General features: G+C 39.4%; 2 pseudogenes; one reads left to right on the forward strand and one right to left on the reverse strand.

Annotated features, from left to right (window-relative positions):
- Positions 1-3,284: 3,284 nt before the first annotated feature.
- LOC120854119 lies at positions 3,285-3,946 on the reverse strand (annotated as a pseudogene).
- Positions 3,947-4,051: 105 nt separating this feature from the next.
- Positions 4,052-16,494, forward strand: part of LOC120854120 — an 89,790-nt pseudogene continuing 77,347 nt past the window's right edge.

A 16,494-nucleotide genomic window follows, 5' to 3' on the forward strand; every position in this document is an offset into this window, starting at 1 on the left:
ATCATCTGATCTTTTAATCACATTGGTATATGGTATATGGCCGATGTAAAGGAAAAGTAACTGTCTTAAACATAAGATAGTAAACTAATTATTTGTCCTCCAGGTTGGTCTGAGGATGTGACTGGAGACATCGTGGCTCAGCAGAAGCTTCTGGACTCTCCTACAATGAGTTCAACACACATACAGACTTTTGTGGGCCTTGTAATAGGCTTGGGCTCCTAGGTGGCACCAGTGGTAAAGAACACTCCTGCCAATGAGGGAGACATAAAAAACACAGGTTCAGTCCCTGGCTTGAGAAGATTCCCTGGAGGATATTAGCACAAGCCACTCCAGTATTCTTGCCTAGAGAATCCCATGGACAGAGGAGTCTGGTGGGCTGCAGTCCATAAGGTGGCACAGAGTTGGACATGACTGAAGTGACTTAGCATGCACGTGCACACACACACATACACACACACACACACAACACTAGTGCCACCTGGGAAATTCCAATAGGCTTGCTGACTAATAAGCTAAAGGTCTATTAACTGGAGTAATTATAGTCAGTATCAGGGGTAATGAAGAACCAATGATGTACTTAGCCTGGGTTCTCTTTTATCACTTTATCGCAACTAAAGCATAGAAGAGTCTACGATAACTTCAAATACAGTTAAAGTCTGAACACCAAATTATTTAACACTGCCATCAAAACAAGACCCTAAAGTCCATGTCATTTCCTTAATTGCATTTCCAATCCACCAGAGCATGTGCTACTTAACCCTTTCCAGTCACCATCATTATCAAACATCCTTCACATGCTTACTATTGTGTAGTAAATGAAATTAAAAAAAAAAAAAACTAACAATAACTGAGTCTCAACAGTGTGTGTAGACCCCAGGGCAAGGTATATTCATACTTAATATCTACTGATTTTCAAAACTGCTTCTTAAGGGGACTTTCATTAATCCCATTTTAGAGATGAGAAAACGAAGCCTTTGAAAAGGAAGATACTTATCTATAATCACATATAAGAGCACAAAAACATGATTTTTGCCTTGGAAAAAATCTTGTCTGGAGACTGTAAGAAATATTGTAAGAGTATTTAAAAGTGATCAGCTCAGGGGAAGAATAGATTCAAAGTCAAGAAGGCCAGCTTTCAAGGTATACTGTCCACAATCACAAAATAATTAGGAGCCTACCCATCTTCACTACTTCAACCTTCACCCCAACTCTGTATTCTTGGAGTAAGCTTGCCTGGACCAGGAGGGAAAGCCATTCAGTCTCTAGCCTTTTTAAGCAGAGAGGTTCTGCTCTCTCAGTGGTCCTCTCCAAAGCCTCTACAGGTTGCCACTTACAGAGCTTTCTTTCCATCTCCCTCTTGCCTTTGTGTTCCTTGTTCACTAAGTGGTATTTACTAACTGGACTGCAACTGTAGCATTCTTTTAAAAACCTCCTGCTGAAAAGTGTAAAATCCATCCTCTCAGCCCATTACTTGCAAAATGAAGTAGTAAGCTGCCTGCCTAGCCTTCAACCTCAACTGCCTCTCATCACTCCTTGAGCCTGCCGTTCACTGTGGCAACAGAAATGCCATTCATCCCATGCCTTTTCTAGAATCTAAACTATTGTTACTGTCCCTCTGCTCAGGAGCCACTTTGTCATCTAGCGATGGCCTCTGCATGCCTCTTACCAAACACTTGGATCTGACATCACCTGCCCCAGCAAATTTTTCTCTAACCTAAGTTTGTGGTATTAAATGCTCTTCTTATGTGCCTGTAAAATACTCTAGGATTATCTTCATCCCAGAAATACTGAATTAGTTTTTATATGTATCTCTCTCTTCCTATATTCTGAATTCCTTGACAAGAGGAATTATACTTATTATGGTGCCAAATGCTTTAGCTCAGTGTTTGTGAAATTATTTGAAGAAAACAATCTTTCACTTGTGTCCTATTATTTATTATTTAGTAATGATGAGAAATTTTCTTTTTGATAATGTATTAAGTTAATTTGAAAAAAGAAAAAGAGGAGAAATAACTAAAAATTAGTGCAAATGTCAAAAACTGTGAAAATGGTACAGTCAGTCAGTTCAGTTGCTCAGTCATGTGTTATTCTTTGTGACCCCATGGACTGCAGCATGCCAAGCTTCCCTGTCCATCACCAACTCCCAGAGCATACTCAAACTCATGTCCATCAAGTCAGTGATGCCATCCAACTATCTCATCCTCTGTGGTCTCCTTCTCCCTCTTTCAATCTTTCCCAGCATCAAGGTCTTTTCAAATGAAAAGATCAGTTCTTCGCATCAGGTGGCCAAAGCATTGGAGTTTCAGCTTCAGCATCAGTCCTTCCAGTGAATATTCAGGACTGATTTCCTTTAAGATGGACAGGCTGGATCTCCTTGCAGTCCAAGGGACTCTCAAGAGTCTTCTCCAACACCACAGTTCAAAAGCATCAATTCTTCGACATTCAGCTTTCTTTATAGTCCAACTCTCACATCCATACATGACTACTGGAAAACCCATAGCTTTGACTAGATGGACCGTTGTAGGCAAAGTAATGTCTCTGCTTTTTAATATGCTGTCTTGGTTGGTCATAGCTTTTTTTCCAAGGAGCAAGCATCTTTTAATTTCACGGCTGCAGTCACCATCTGCAGTGATTTTGGAGCCCCAAAAAACAAAGTCTCTCACTGTTTCCATTGTTTCCCCATCTATTTGTCATGAAGTGATGGGACCAGATGCCATGATCTTAGTTTTCTGGATGTTGAGTTTTAAGCCAACTTTTTCTCTCCCCTCTTTCACTTTCCTTAAGAGGCTCTTTAGTTCTTCTTTGCTTTCTGCCATAAGGGTGGTGTCATCTGCATATCTGATATTATTGTTATTTCTCCCAGAAATCTTGATTCCAGCTTGTGCTTTATCCAGCCCAGCATTTGGCATGATGTACTCTGAGTATAAGTTAAATAAGCAGGGTGACAACATACAACCTTGACGTACTCCTTTCCCGATTTGAAATCAGTCTGTTTTTCCAGACGTCCAGGTCTAAGTGTTGCTTCTTAACCTGTATACAGATTTTTCAGAAGGCAGATCAGGTGGTCTGGGATTCCCATCTCTTTAAGAATTTTCCACAGTTGTGATCCACACAGTTGAAGGCTTTAATGTAGTCAATAAAACAGAAGCAGAAGAGAATGGTACAGTAATGGCCAAAATATGGGAGGCCCTGGCTTACCTTGCCTTTTTTTTTTTTTTTGGAAGTTTGCAAATTCTTTATATTTCCAGATGTTGAAACAATATTTTTGAGAGTTGAAGTTACCTCTAGTGGCAAAACCAGAGCCAGCTATTAGACAGCCAGAATGCTACAGTAATTGACCACATGGCCATTCCTCTTTTATCACAATCTTTGTTCTCCTCTTCGAGAAGTTGTAGACATCTATTCAGTTTGATTATCTGTCATCTTAACGAAGCTCCATCTACAACTGTCATGTCTTCTGAAGTTTCTTCAGTTGTTGCCTGTATATTTGAAATGTCATGCATGGAGTCAGTTCTGACCAGCTGTCCATTTTTGGAAATTTTTGGACAGCATTTTCACTCATAGAGTGCTCCTTTTTAGCCTGTCAACTGCACGGATTTCTTGATTTTGAGGGGCTGGAGGAGGTGTTTCTAAATCCAGACAATTTAGTGGTCTTTCATTTAGCATAAGCTCAAGAGTGCTTGGCTTAAAGGGATTTGACTGTATAAGGTCAAGATCTACTGGTCTAGAAAATGGAATGTTTTCATTATTTCCTGATACCACAATTGTCTCTGGAACCTGCATAATCACACTAGCATTTGAAACTCCTTCTTGGAATCCTTAGTACAGGTCAGCATTTGGTCATGCCACCTTTAATTTTTCCAGACCCTCATTCACTAACACTTTCAGTGTATTCCATTTTATACTGAATTTGACTAATTTCAGCCATCTCAGCAGCAGTGGGAGAAGGAAATGCTGTCTTAATAACTAAATGTGTACCAACTACTGCTTGCTTTTTGGCATTATCTGCTTCTGTGCCTCATATTAAATCCTTTAACTTACTTCAATATGCATGTCTGGATTTAAAGTCACTTTTGTCCCCCTGGGCTTTGGAGGGTCCTGGGGAAGGGCCAGCACCCACCAGCTCCTGGGAAGCTTGGGTAGGTGGTCTCAGAGGCTGTTGGCCAAGCACACAGAGGTACCTGGGCAAACCTTACCCTGGCTTCTTAACATAGACCTCTTGTAGGGTCAATAACAGAGATATCTTGGAGCAAAGAGCCCTTTGGAAGTCTATAACATCCTGTTTTAAAAGATTCACTTTGCCCTGAAACTACCTGCTTCCAGGACAGATATCTGGAGGGTTACAACTAAAGAAATTTTAAATTAGATTTGAGCCCTGGTTCTCCTACTGGGCTTCCTGGATAACTCACCTGATAAAGAATATGCCTGCATTGAGGGAGACCTGGATTTGATCCATGAATTGAGAACATCCCTTAGAGAAGGAAAAGGCTATCCAGCCCAGTATTCTGGCCTGGAGAATTCCATGGACTGTGTAGTCTGTGGGGTTGCAAAGAGCTGAACATGATTGAGTGACTTTCACTGTCTGCTGCTGGAAGAGGAAATTACGGCTGCTGATGTGGGGCCTGTTCACCTGGTGATCTGAGTCACAAATCAGAACATCACTTGCATTCCCTTTCACATGCTCTGTGGCCTAGATTTCAGAAGTACATGGGTACAAGGCAACTGTTCTCCTCTCAAGTCAGACAAGCATATCATATTTAGGGACTTGCAAAATCTCAGAACAAAATTTGGCTGATGTTCTTCAGTTTCTTGTGAAGCAAATCTAAGGTATGGGAAGTCACTCAGAGACATCAAAGCCTTTGGGAGAAAAATCAAAGTCCAATCTGAGACTCTCAGAACTTCAAATCTCATGTCCTTTAGCCAATGGGCACTGAAGCCTGTGTCCATCCTATGACTACCAAACCAAAGGTCAAGGCACAGGAGCAATGTGCCCTTCCCTTGCATCCAAGAGCAATGCCATGGAGGCAGGTTCAAGTATAACCAACAGTCCTCCCTTTATGGAACTCCAGAAGAGGGCACACTATAGACCACTGAAGAAGAAGTGGTGTGGGGCAGAGAGTTGTGGACACAGGACCACAAATGAGCAGGACAAGACAACTTGCTCCCACAAAAAAAAAAAAACAAAAAAAAAAAACAACCCACGTCTCTATAAAAGGGCAAGATGTGGCAACTTCACTGTAAATCTTTTGAGAATTTCACTTGTCGACTTTTACTTACAAATGTGAAAAGCATTCCAAACAAGTGAGCCCCTTGGTCCTAGAGATTTCTTTCCAGATCCTTCAAGTCCACCTCCCAGAGGTTTCCTCACCAGCCCACAAAATTCAGATGAGGATTCTGCATGAAGCATTCACCACCAGGCTTACTTGCACTGATGTAAGAACTACAGCTACTCTTCGAAACGGCTAATGTCACAGAAATTGATACAATTCAATCATCCATGTCATAATTAACTTAGGTTTTCTTTACGGCCAATTCTAAAGAACTTCCTAGCTTCTTCATATGTTCCATTTTTGAAACCAGATATAGAAGTGGCACTTAAGGAAAGAACCCATCCCATAATCAGTCATAGGTTCATTGCTTCAAATAGTCCCCCAACAGATTCCTGAGAGGCAAACCTGACCTGATGCCACATGTTACCTTTTTGTCCCCCTCCAACCAGCAAATTTCTTGCTGAGTGCTTTCAGTGGCTCAGCACACATCTCTAGACTGCAGGTCTGTCTGTAACCCAACCAAAATGCCATAGATGATCTTGAGGGGGAAAATGAACATCCTGGTTCACTGGATTCTGTCTTTAAAGAAAAATTATTTAGCTGTGCCAGTCTTAGTTGCAGCATGCAGGATCTTTGATCTTCATTGTGGCATGTGAGACCTTTAGCTGCAGCATGTGGGATCTAGTTTCTGGACCAGGGATTGAACCTGGGCCACCAGAGTTGGGAGCATGGAGTCTTAGCCACTGGACCACCATGGAATTCCCTCACTGGACTCCATTCTTGCTTTTAGGATAAAGTTTCCATAGCAAAATTTTTTCATGTTATAATTCCTCCTACTCTTTCAGTGTCATTTTATGCAGCTATTGGACAGCTATTTTCCACATCTTTTAGGTGAAATCTGCTGAAGCATCTGATCATCCTCATGTTTCTCCTCTCATTTAGAATTTCCTAGTTCCCCTCCACCTCTTTCCATTTTCACTAGATAACATACATGTGTTCTTGGAGGTTCAGTTCTGAACTTATTCTCTGAGAAGGCCACTACCATAACCGACTTAGAGACAAAGTTGGCCAGAAAATTAACAATTTGTAATAGTACATTGTCATTATCTGTGGATGTCTGTTTCTCTTCCACTAGCAAGTGAACAGTTTGAAGGAAGCAGTGATATGATCTTAACAAGTAGGTATTTGCACCACCTGCCTGGTGGTAGATTCTTGGTAAATGATTGGTCAATGGGAAAAAACATGTCCTAAACCTTTATAACCTGTGATGGTGACCCAGAGACTGCTCCTAGACATGACTGAAATGTGCTTAAATGTTGCTTTAGATTTGTGAAAATAACCCCTAGGTGTCAAATGAGCTGTAGGGAGGCAGTTATTGATTATACAGGTGTGAGTGTGCTCAGTCCTGTCTGACTCTTTGTGACCCCATGGACTATAGCCCGCCAGACTCTTCAGTCTTTGGAATTTTCTAGGCAAGAATACTGGAGTGGGGTGCCATTTCCTCCTCCAGGGATATCTGTCTCGATCACACACTCTTATTTTCTCTGGCCTAGAATTCATGATCTGATTTTCCAGCTCTAGGATAAATATACTAATATATTCCTAGGCACACTGAGAATTAAACTTAATGAAAGACAAACATTCAGAAGCATCTCTGGCTGGCAGACCAGCCCAGAGAAGCAAATGGACAAGGGGCAGAAGTCATAGGTTCATTACACTGCTTCCCTTCCATGACAATTATGCAAATAAAGTTTTGATTTGCCTTCTCCTCCTTAAAATATAACTGAACCACCTTGCCTTACACCTGAAACTGACACAACATTGTAAACCAACTAGACTTCCATTAAAAAAAAAAGTGGTTATTTTTCTCCCTTTGTAATTAGAGGAAGGTTATCCTTTTTTTTCCAGAGGAGCTGAAGTCATCTATCCTTCTTACTTTTGCAAATAATTCTATTCTGGCCAATATTTGCCCATAATCCATGGGGCCTTTTTATGACTTTTCAGTCTGGCAAAAAAGATCCTAATTACACACCTGTGAGGCTTCCATGTTGGCTATGTTGGTCTGGCTGTTTTCAGCTTCCCAGGGTATCAGCTTTTGAGAAGCTTCCTGCTTTGGTGCTCAGGGCTGCTGGCCAATGAGAAAGGTTTTCCCCATGCCATAGAATACAATCATTCACAGAGACCTGACAATTCAAACAAGACCTTTTCTTTGTGTGCTTTTTTTTTTTTCCTGTCAGTTTCAAATTTAAAATATCAAATTTGCCAGATATGCGATGCCATTCAAATGAATCACTGGTCAAAAGGAGACATTTTAATGGGGTTATCACGAAAATGCCCAAACTGATCTTTGAAGTTACAGCCTAGACCAGCCAAGTGGTTTAATTCTGTCTTGGCAAATCAATATCTTTGTATGAAATTTCTAAAAGTCATAAGGACATAAAATGTTTGTTTATTCTAACTTGTTCCCTCTGCCAGTAACTGTCAAGCTTGGCAATGATTATATGCATAAATAAAAAACCAAGTTATTTGAATTCTGACAGATATGACAAAATGGCAATATCTTCATTTTTATTAATAAAAAATCTATATATTTTAATTCACTACTGTAATATTAGCCCCAGAAACATGTCTGGAATGCATGTTATACCCTGCACAAATATTGGTTGAATTAATTATTTAATTTAACAGATAAGGAAAACAAAGCTTGCTATCTCATTTCCATCAAGAACACTGAAGGTTTTTCACCAGATCTCAATGGCTCTAAAATCACAAATGCAAAGAAGCATGTACATACACATATACAGTAAAGTCAAGGGCCAGGCTCACTTTCATGGTTAGGTCAAAGCAGAAGAACTGACCTAACACCTCCATCAATATAAATTCTATTCTGTATGTCCATTAATATAACTTGAGATGGGACATATATTTATGGCTACATCATTGATCATGTTCCAATCTGACCAGCAAAAAACAGATTTATGTTCCCAAAACTTGCTTTAAAATCAAAATTTTTCACCCTCTACTTTTTTACTTTTGTAAGTGTAAAAGATATTGACAAGTACCTACAAAAAACACTCTTTATGTCTCACTCTCACAAAATGTTGGCAACACACTCTCTATTTTATACAATTGTGTTTTTCTGAATTAAAATGAATATACTTACATTGATCCTTGCTGAATTTCAATAGTTTGTTTGTTCCCTTATTTTCTAGTCTGGCATGATATTTTGAATATTCTATCCAATAGATGAACTATTTATCTGCCTCTGTAATACATGTGAATTTGATAAGCTTGCATGATATGCCTTTGCTTGAGTTGTGTCTTAGATTATAGAACAACATAGAACCCTGTGGAAGACCACTAGATTACTCTGTCCCATTAAAAAGTGAAATACTCCTTGGGCACTGCTCTTTTAATATCTATAACTCCATGTATTTGCATTATCAACCAGCCAGTGTTTCTCAATCATGTCCCCAAAACTATTTAGAATTATTGTCGAAAAACCGAGAAAATTGTTAAACTGTAAGCAGAATTTTGTTTAATGCTTTCTTATGCATTTCCTCATTTTCATGACTCTCCCTGAATGATAGTCCTGGGTTAGTGTTATGTATTCTGTATACAGAAGAAGTGTATTCCCAGAAAATGTTCTCTTTCCTCTGGACAAGCCTAGGTTTCAGTGTCCATCAAATGAGTATAGTAATAATCAGCAATATGAAGAGAAATTATGCATGTTAACAGCCTAGAAATGAGCTCACAATATACTGCACTCAATCCATATCACCCTCATTTTCCTGCCCTTTCCTTTGCTCTCATCACTTCCATGTTTCCCATAAATCCTTAATACCAGTTTTGTCTGCAGGACCATCACTTGACCCAGACACCATAATGATTAATATTCAGAGTTAAACCAAACTAAAAGAGACATTGCCTTTTGCCAAACCAATCCATTCTATGTTTCATAATTGTTTTATTTTTAAATTTGTTGTTATTCAGTGGCTAAGTCATGTCCGACTCTTATTTTTTAACTTTACAAAGAGTAAAATTAACTCTCCCTGGTGGACAGCTCTATGGGTTTTGCTGTGTGCTCAGATGTGTGGAATGCTTTTGCAACATGCACTATAGCCCACCAGGCTCCTCTGCCCATGGTATTATCCAGGCCAGAACACTGGAGCAGTTTGCCATTCAGGTCTCCAGGGAATCTTCCTGATTCAGGGACTGAACCCACGTCTCCTGAGATTTCTGCAGTGGCAAGTAGATTCTCCACCAATGACCTACCTGGGAAGCCCTTTGATAAATGCACAGATAATATATCTGCCACCCGACACAAGATAAAGATGCATTCCTCATCCTCAAACATTTTCCTCATGCTGTCCCTGTGGTCAGAGACTCTCTGGACTTAAATTTGGGCAACCACTGATCTGTTTTCTCTCCCCATAATTTTTCTTTATGGTAAATCCAAGTAAATCACAGTAATCCAAGTCTATGCCCTGACCAGCAATGCTGCAGAAGCTGAATTTGAACGGTTGTATGAAGACCTACAAGACCTACTAGAACTAATACCCCAAAAAGACGTCTTTTTCATTATAGGGGACTGGAATGCAAAAGTAGGAAGTCAAGAAACACCTGGAGTAACAGGCAAATTTGGCCTTTGAGTACAGAATGAAGCAGGGCAAAGTGAACAGAGTTCTGCCAAGAGAATGCACTGGTCATAGCAAACACCCTCTTCCAACAACACAAGAGAAGGCTCTACACATGGACATCACCAGATGGTCAACACCAAAATCAGATTGATTATATTCTTTGCAGTCAAAGCTTGAGAAGCTCTATACAGTCAACAAAAACAAGACCGGAGGCTGACTGTGGCTCAGATCATGAATTCCTTATTGCCAAATTCAGACTGAAATTGAAGAAAGTAGGGAAAACCACTAGACCATTCAGGTATGACCTAAATCAAATACCTAACGAGTATACAGTGGAAGTGAGAAATAGCTTTAAGGGACTAGATGTGATAGACAAAATGCGAGAAAAACTATAGACGAAGTTCATGACATTGTACAGGAGACAAGGAGCAAGACCATCTCCAAGAAAAAGAAATGCAGTAATGGAAAATGACTGTCTTAGGAGGCCTTACAAATAGCTGTGGAAAGAAGAGAAGTGAAAAGCAAAGGAGAAAAGGAAATATATAAGCATCTGAATGCAGAGTTCCAAAGAATAGCAAGGAGAGATAAGACAGCCTTCCTTGGTTATCAGTGCAAAGAAATAGAGGAAAACAATAGAATGGGAAAGACTAGAGATCTCTTCAAGAAAATCAGAGATACCAAGGGAACATTTCATGCAAAGATGGGCGCAATAAAGGACAGAAATGGTATGGACCTAACAGAAGCAGAAGATATTAAGAAGAGGTGGCAAGAATACACAGAAGAACTGTACAAAAAAGATCTTCATGACCAAGATAATCATAATGGTGTGATCACTCACTTAGAGCCAGACATCCTGGAATGTGAAGTCAAGTGGGCCTTAGGAAGCATCACTATGAACAAAGCTAGTTTTGGTGATGGAATTCCAGTTGAGCTATTTCAAATCCTAAAACATGATGCCGTGAAAGTGCTGCACACAATATGCCAGCAAATTTGGAAAACTCAGCAGTGGCCACAGGACTGGAAAAGGTCAGTTTTCATTCCAATCTCAAAGAAAGGCAATGCCAAAGAATGTTCAAACTACCGCACAATTGCACTCATTTCACACACTAGTAAAGTAATGCTCAAAATTCTCCAAGCCAGGCTTCAGCAATACGTGAACTGTGAACTTCCAGATGTTCAAGCTGGTTTTAGAAAAGGCAGAGGAACCAGAGATCAAATTGCCAGCATCTGTTGGATCATGGAAAAAGCAAGTATTTCTGCTTTATTGACTATGCCAAAACCTTTGACTGTGTAGATCATCACAAACTGGAAATATCTTCAAGGGATGGGAATAAAAGATCACCTAACCTGCCTCTTGATAAACCTATATGCAGGTAAGGAAGCAACAGTTAGAACTGGACATGGAACAACAGGCTATTTCCAAATAGGGCAAGGAGTACATTAAGGCTGTATATTGTCACCCTGCTTATTTAACTTATATGAAGAGTACATCATGAGAAATGCAGGGCTGGCTGAAGCACCAGCTGGAATCAAGATTGCCAGAAGAAATATCAATAACCTCAGATATGCAGATTTTACCACTCTTATGGCAGAAAGTGAAGAAGAACTAAAGAGCCTCTTGATAAAAGTAAAAGAGGAGAGTGAAAAAGATGGCTTGAAGCTCTACATTCAGAAAGCAAAGATCATGATATCTGGTCCAATCACTTCATGGAAAATAGATGGAGAAACAGTGGAAACAGTGGCAGACTTTATTTTTGGGGGCTCCAAAATCACTGCAGATGCTGACTGCATCCATGAAAACAAAAGACACTTACTCCTTGGGAGAATAGTTATGACCAACATAGACAACCTATTAAAAAGTAGAGATGTTACTTTTCCAACAAAGTTCTCTCTAGTCAATGCTACAGTTTTTCCTGCAGTCATGTATGGATGGGAGAGCTGGACTATAAAGAAAGCTGAGTACGGAAGAATTGATGCTTTTGAACTGTGGTGTTTGAGAAGACTCTTGAGAGTCCCTTGGACTTCAACAAGATCCAGCCAGTCCATCCTAAAGGAAATCAGTCCTGAATATTCATTGAGAGGAATGATGTTGAAGCTGAAACTCCAATACTTTGGCCACCTGTTGGGAAGAACTGACTCATTTAAAAAGACCCAGATGCTGGGTAAATTTGAGGGTAGAAGGAGAAGGGGACAACAGAAGATGAGATGGTTGGATGGCATTACCAACTCAATGGACATGAGCCTGGGTAAACTCTGGGAGTTGGTGATGGACAGGGAGGCCTGGCGTGCTGTGGTTCATGGGGTCACAAAGAGTTGGACACGACTGAGTAACTGAGCTGAACTGAACTGATCTTCTCTGGCAGGAGGTCTATTGAAACTTTTGCTTGTTTTCTAGTTGAATTTATTCTTACTGTTGAACCTTTAGAAGTTCTCTATATATTCTGCATACAAGTACTTTGTCAATTATGATTTGAAAGTATTTTTTCCAGTCTGCAGCTTACCTTTTTTATTTTCTGACTGCAATTATTTGCATACATTAGATTAAGAATTTGGTAGCATCCAATTTATTATTTTTTAAAAAGTTCAAAGGGCCATACTTTGAAGTTCTATAGAAAAACTCTTTGCTTAGTTCAAATCACATATTTTCTTTTTATCTTTTCTTTTTCTATAAGTTTCATAGTTTAACAGTTTATCCACATGTGCATGATCCATTTTGAGTTAATTTTATATAAGATGAGGAATAGGCTGAAGTTCTATTTTACTCAAATAGATGTCTAATTTTTCCAACACTATTGTTAAAAAGACGTTTTTCCCTGAATTACTTTTGTACCTTTGTCAATAATAAATAGGCTATATTAATGTGGACATATATATCTGGACTCTATTCTATTCCATTGATCTTTGTATCTGTTCTTTCACTAATTCCATGCCATCTTGTTTATTACATCATTATAATAAGATTTTAAATGAGGGATTGTGAGTTCTGCAACTTTCTCACTTTTCAATGTAAATTGTTCCGTGCCACATAAATTTAAAAATCAGATTTTTCATACCTACAAAAAGGTCTGTCAGAATTTTTGTTAGGATTGCATTGAATCTACAGACTTCCCCAGCTATACTGAGTCATTACATTTTTACATAGTTGTACTAGCCATGAAATTAAAAGATGCTTACTCCTTGGAAGGAAAGTTATGACCAACCTAGATAGCATATTCGAAAGCAGAGACATTACTTTGCCAACAATGGTCCGTCTAGTCAAGGCTATGGTTTTTCCAGTGGTCATGTATGGATGTAAGAGTTGGACTGTGGAGAAAGCTGAGCACCAAAGAATTGATGCTTTTGAACTGTAGTGTTGGAGAAGACTCTTGAGAGTCCTTTGGACTGCAAGGAGATCCAACCAGCCCATCCTAAAGGAGATTAGTCCTGGGTGTTCATTGGAAGGACTGATGCTAAAGCTGAAACTCCAATACTTTGGCCACCTCATAAGAAGAGTTGACTCATTGGAAAAGACCCTGATGCTGGGAGGGATTGGGCACAGGAGGAGAAGGGGATGACAGAGGATGAGATGGCTGGATGGCATCACTGACTCGATGGACATGAGTTTGGGTAGGCTTTGGGAGTTGGTGATGGACAGGGAGGCCTGGTGTGCTGTGATTCATGGGGTTGCAAGAAGTCGGACATGACTGAGCAACTGAACTGAACTGAACTATCCCTGATCTTGGTCTTTCATGTGAGATCACATCCTTTTCTTCTGTGCCTACAGTACACCAGTGATAAGCCCCTTCTCTCAACCTCTTCCCTTCCCTGTCTTCTATTTGCATCTTCACATATTACTTACAGTTAGAATAGAGTAAGCAAAAAATTCATTTGGGCTCATACCTAGTTCAGGACAGAAAGGCTATAAGTAACACAAGTGTGAAGTGACATGAAACTTAGTAATCTCTATGGATAGTTCAGTTCCAATCCAGCCAAAATATTCTCTAACATGCCAACCTAAACCTACATAAACCCTAACTGACTCAAGCACATATTCAATAGTGATTTCCTTAAGCTCTGTTTAAGACTTCGCTTAATGTATCCACTGATGTACTCTGCCATCTGATATATCAAGATACCACTTTAGACCATGGTAGCTTTGACAGCTAGATTTGCCAATGCTTCAAAGTACTCCCACTTCTTCTCTTCAGGGCCACAATTACTTTATCCCCATCTCAGATGATATAAAGCATCAAAGGCAATAAAAATATGTCTTGACCCAGCATTGAAATGGAACAAACCCTTTAGAGGGGAATGATGCAAAAAAAAAAAACAAAAAAAAAAAACTATCTTAAATATGATAAATCACAAGATGCAAACCAAGACAATTATAACAGAAGAAGAATATCTCAGTTACTTTTAACCCAAACTGCTTAGGTCCCTTTTGCTAACAGAATCCTGGTAAAGTGCAAGAAAGGATTGTTTTCTTCTCATTGCTCCTTACTCACCCTTGAAAGAAGCCTTTAAAAAAAAAATTAACTTATTATTTTATATTGGAGTATGGTTGTTTAACCTATACACTGAGCACATCATGAGAAATGCCTAGCTGAATAAGTTACAAGCTGGAATCAAGACAGACATGTGAAACATCAACAACCTCAGATATATGGGTGATACCACTCTAATGGCAGAAAGCTAAGAGGAAATAGACTCTTGATGAGGGTGAAAAAGGAGAGTGAAAGAGACAGCTTAAAGCTAAATATTAACAAAACTAAGATCGTGGGACCCAGCTCCATTACTTCATGGCAAATAGAAGGGGGAAAGGTGGAATCAATGACAGATTTCCTCTTCTTAGGCTCTAAAATCACTGCAGTAAGCTCCAGTGTTGGAAGCTCCAGTATTTTGGTCATCTGATACGAACAGTCAGCTGTCCCTAATGCTGAGAAAGATTGAGGGCAGAAGGAGAAGAGGGTGTCAGAGGGTGTCAGGGGATGAAATGGATGTATGGCATCTCCGATGCAATAGACATGAACTTGGGCAAACTTCAGGAGATGGTGAGGGACAGGGAGACCTGGAAGGCTGCAGTGATGGAGCCGTAAAGTCAGATATGACTGGGTGACTGAACAACTGCAATAAATATTTGATTAACAATGTTGTGTTAGTTTCAGGTGTAGAGCAAAGTGATTCAGTTATACATATATGTAAATTATTCTTTTTAAAATTATTTTCCCATTTAGGTTTTTTTACATAATACTGATCAGAGGTCCTTGTAGTAGTTATTGTCATTAATATTGCATGAAACAAGGAAGAGATGTTGGAAAATAGAGATTTATCCTGAGAGCTGCAGTATAGGCCATGAGATGGAGGGAGGCCCAGGGAAAGACTGGGCACATGAGGCTGTCAAGAGATTTCAGTGAATTCCATGACCACATGACATGCCGTGACGCATTCTGAGTCTTCACAAACTTACAGACTCAAAATTAAACCCAGAAAAAGAAAACAGAAATTTTATGAGTAGACTGAGATAAATAAAACTGTTTCTAATAGACTGTATATGTTCTGTTCATAATGGCAGAGACCATCGCTTTTTCAATCAAGATATTTTGCATATGTGCCCTTTCTGCAGAACATTCTCTTTCTGTAGTAATTTTCTCATTACATTTTAGTCCTGAGTCATTTGCTTGTTGAGCCTGAAATCTAAGCAGAAAAAAGCCGTCTTAAAATGCATGTGAATAAGACTGAGATCATTGACTTACTTAGTAAATCATCTCATTTCTCTGTCCTGCCTGGAGCTGGACCCACAAAAGCAAGTTTGCTTATTAAGGTCCCCTATTAAATTTCCATTATATTTTGTGTTTTATTGAAGTATAGTTGTTTTACTGTCTTGTGTTAATATCTGCTGTACAGCTAAGCAATCAGCTATTTATAAACATTTTATTTATAGTCTTTTCCATTATGGTTATCACAACAAACTGTGGAAAATTCTTAAAGAGATGGGAAGCCCAGATCACCTAACCTGCCACCTGAGAAATCGGAATGCAGGTCAAGAAGAAAAAGTTAGAACTGGACATGGAACAACAGACTGGTTTCAAATCAGGAAAGGAGTACATCAAAGCTCTATATTGTTACCCTGCTTATTTAACTTCTATGTAGAGCACATCATGCAAAATGCCAGGCTGAATAAAGCACAAGCTGGAATCAAGACTGCCAGGAGAAATATCAATAACCTCAGATATGCAGATGACACCACCCTTATGGCAGAAAACAAAGAAAGACTAAATGACCTCTTAATGAAAATGAAAGAAGAGAGTGAAAATGTTGACTTAAAACTCAACATCCAGAAAAATAAGATCATGGCATCTGGTCCAATCGCTTCATGGCAAATAGATGGGGAAATAATGGAAACAGTGAGAGACTTTACTTTTGGGGGGCTCCAAAATCACTGCAAATAGTGACTGCAGTCATGAAATTGAAAGATGTTTGCTCCTTGGAAGAAAAACTATGACCAACCTAGACAGCATAAAACGCAGAGACATTACTTTGCCAACAAATGTCCGTCTAGTCAAAGCTATGGTTTTTCCAGTAGTCATGTATAGATGTGAGACTTG

Source organism: Oryx dammah, unplaced genomic scaffold (genome assembly GCF_014754425.2).
Source record: "Oryx dammah isolate SB20612 unplaced genomic scaffold, SCBI_Odam_1.1 HiC_scaffold_27, whole genome shotgun sequence".
Taxonomy (NCBI): Eukaryota; Metazoa; Chordata; class Mammalia; order Artiodactyla; family Bovidae; genus Oryx; species Oryx dammah.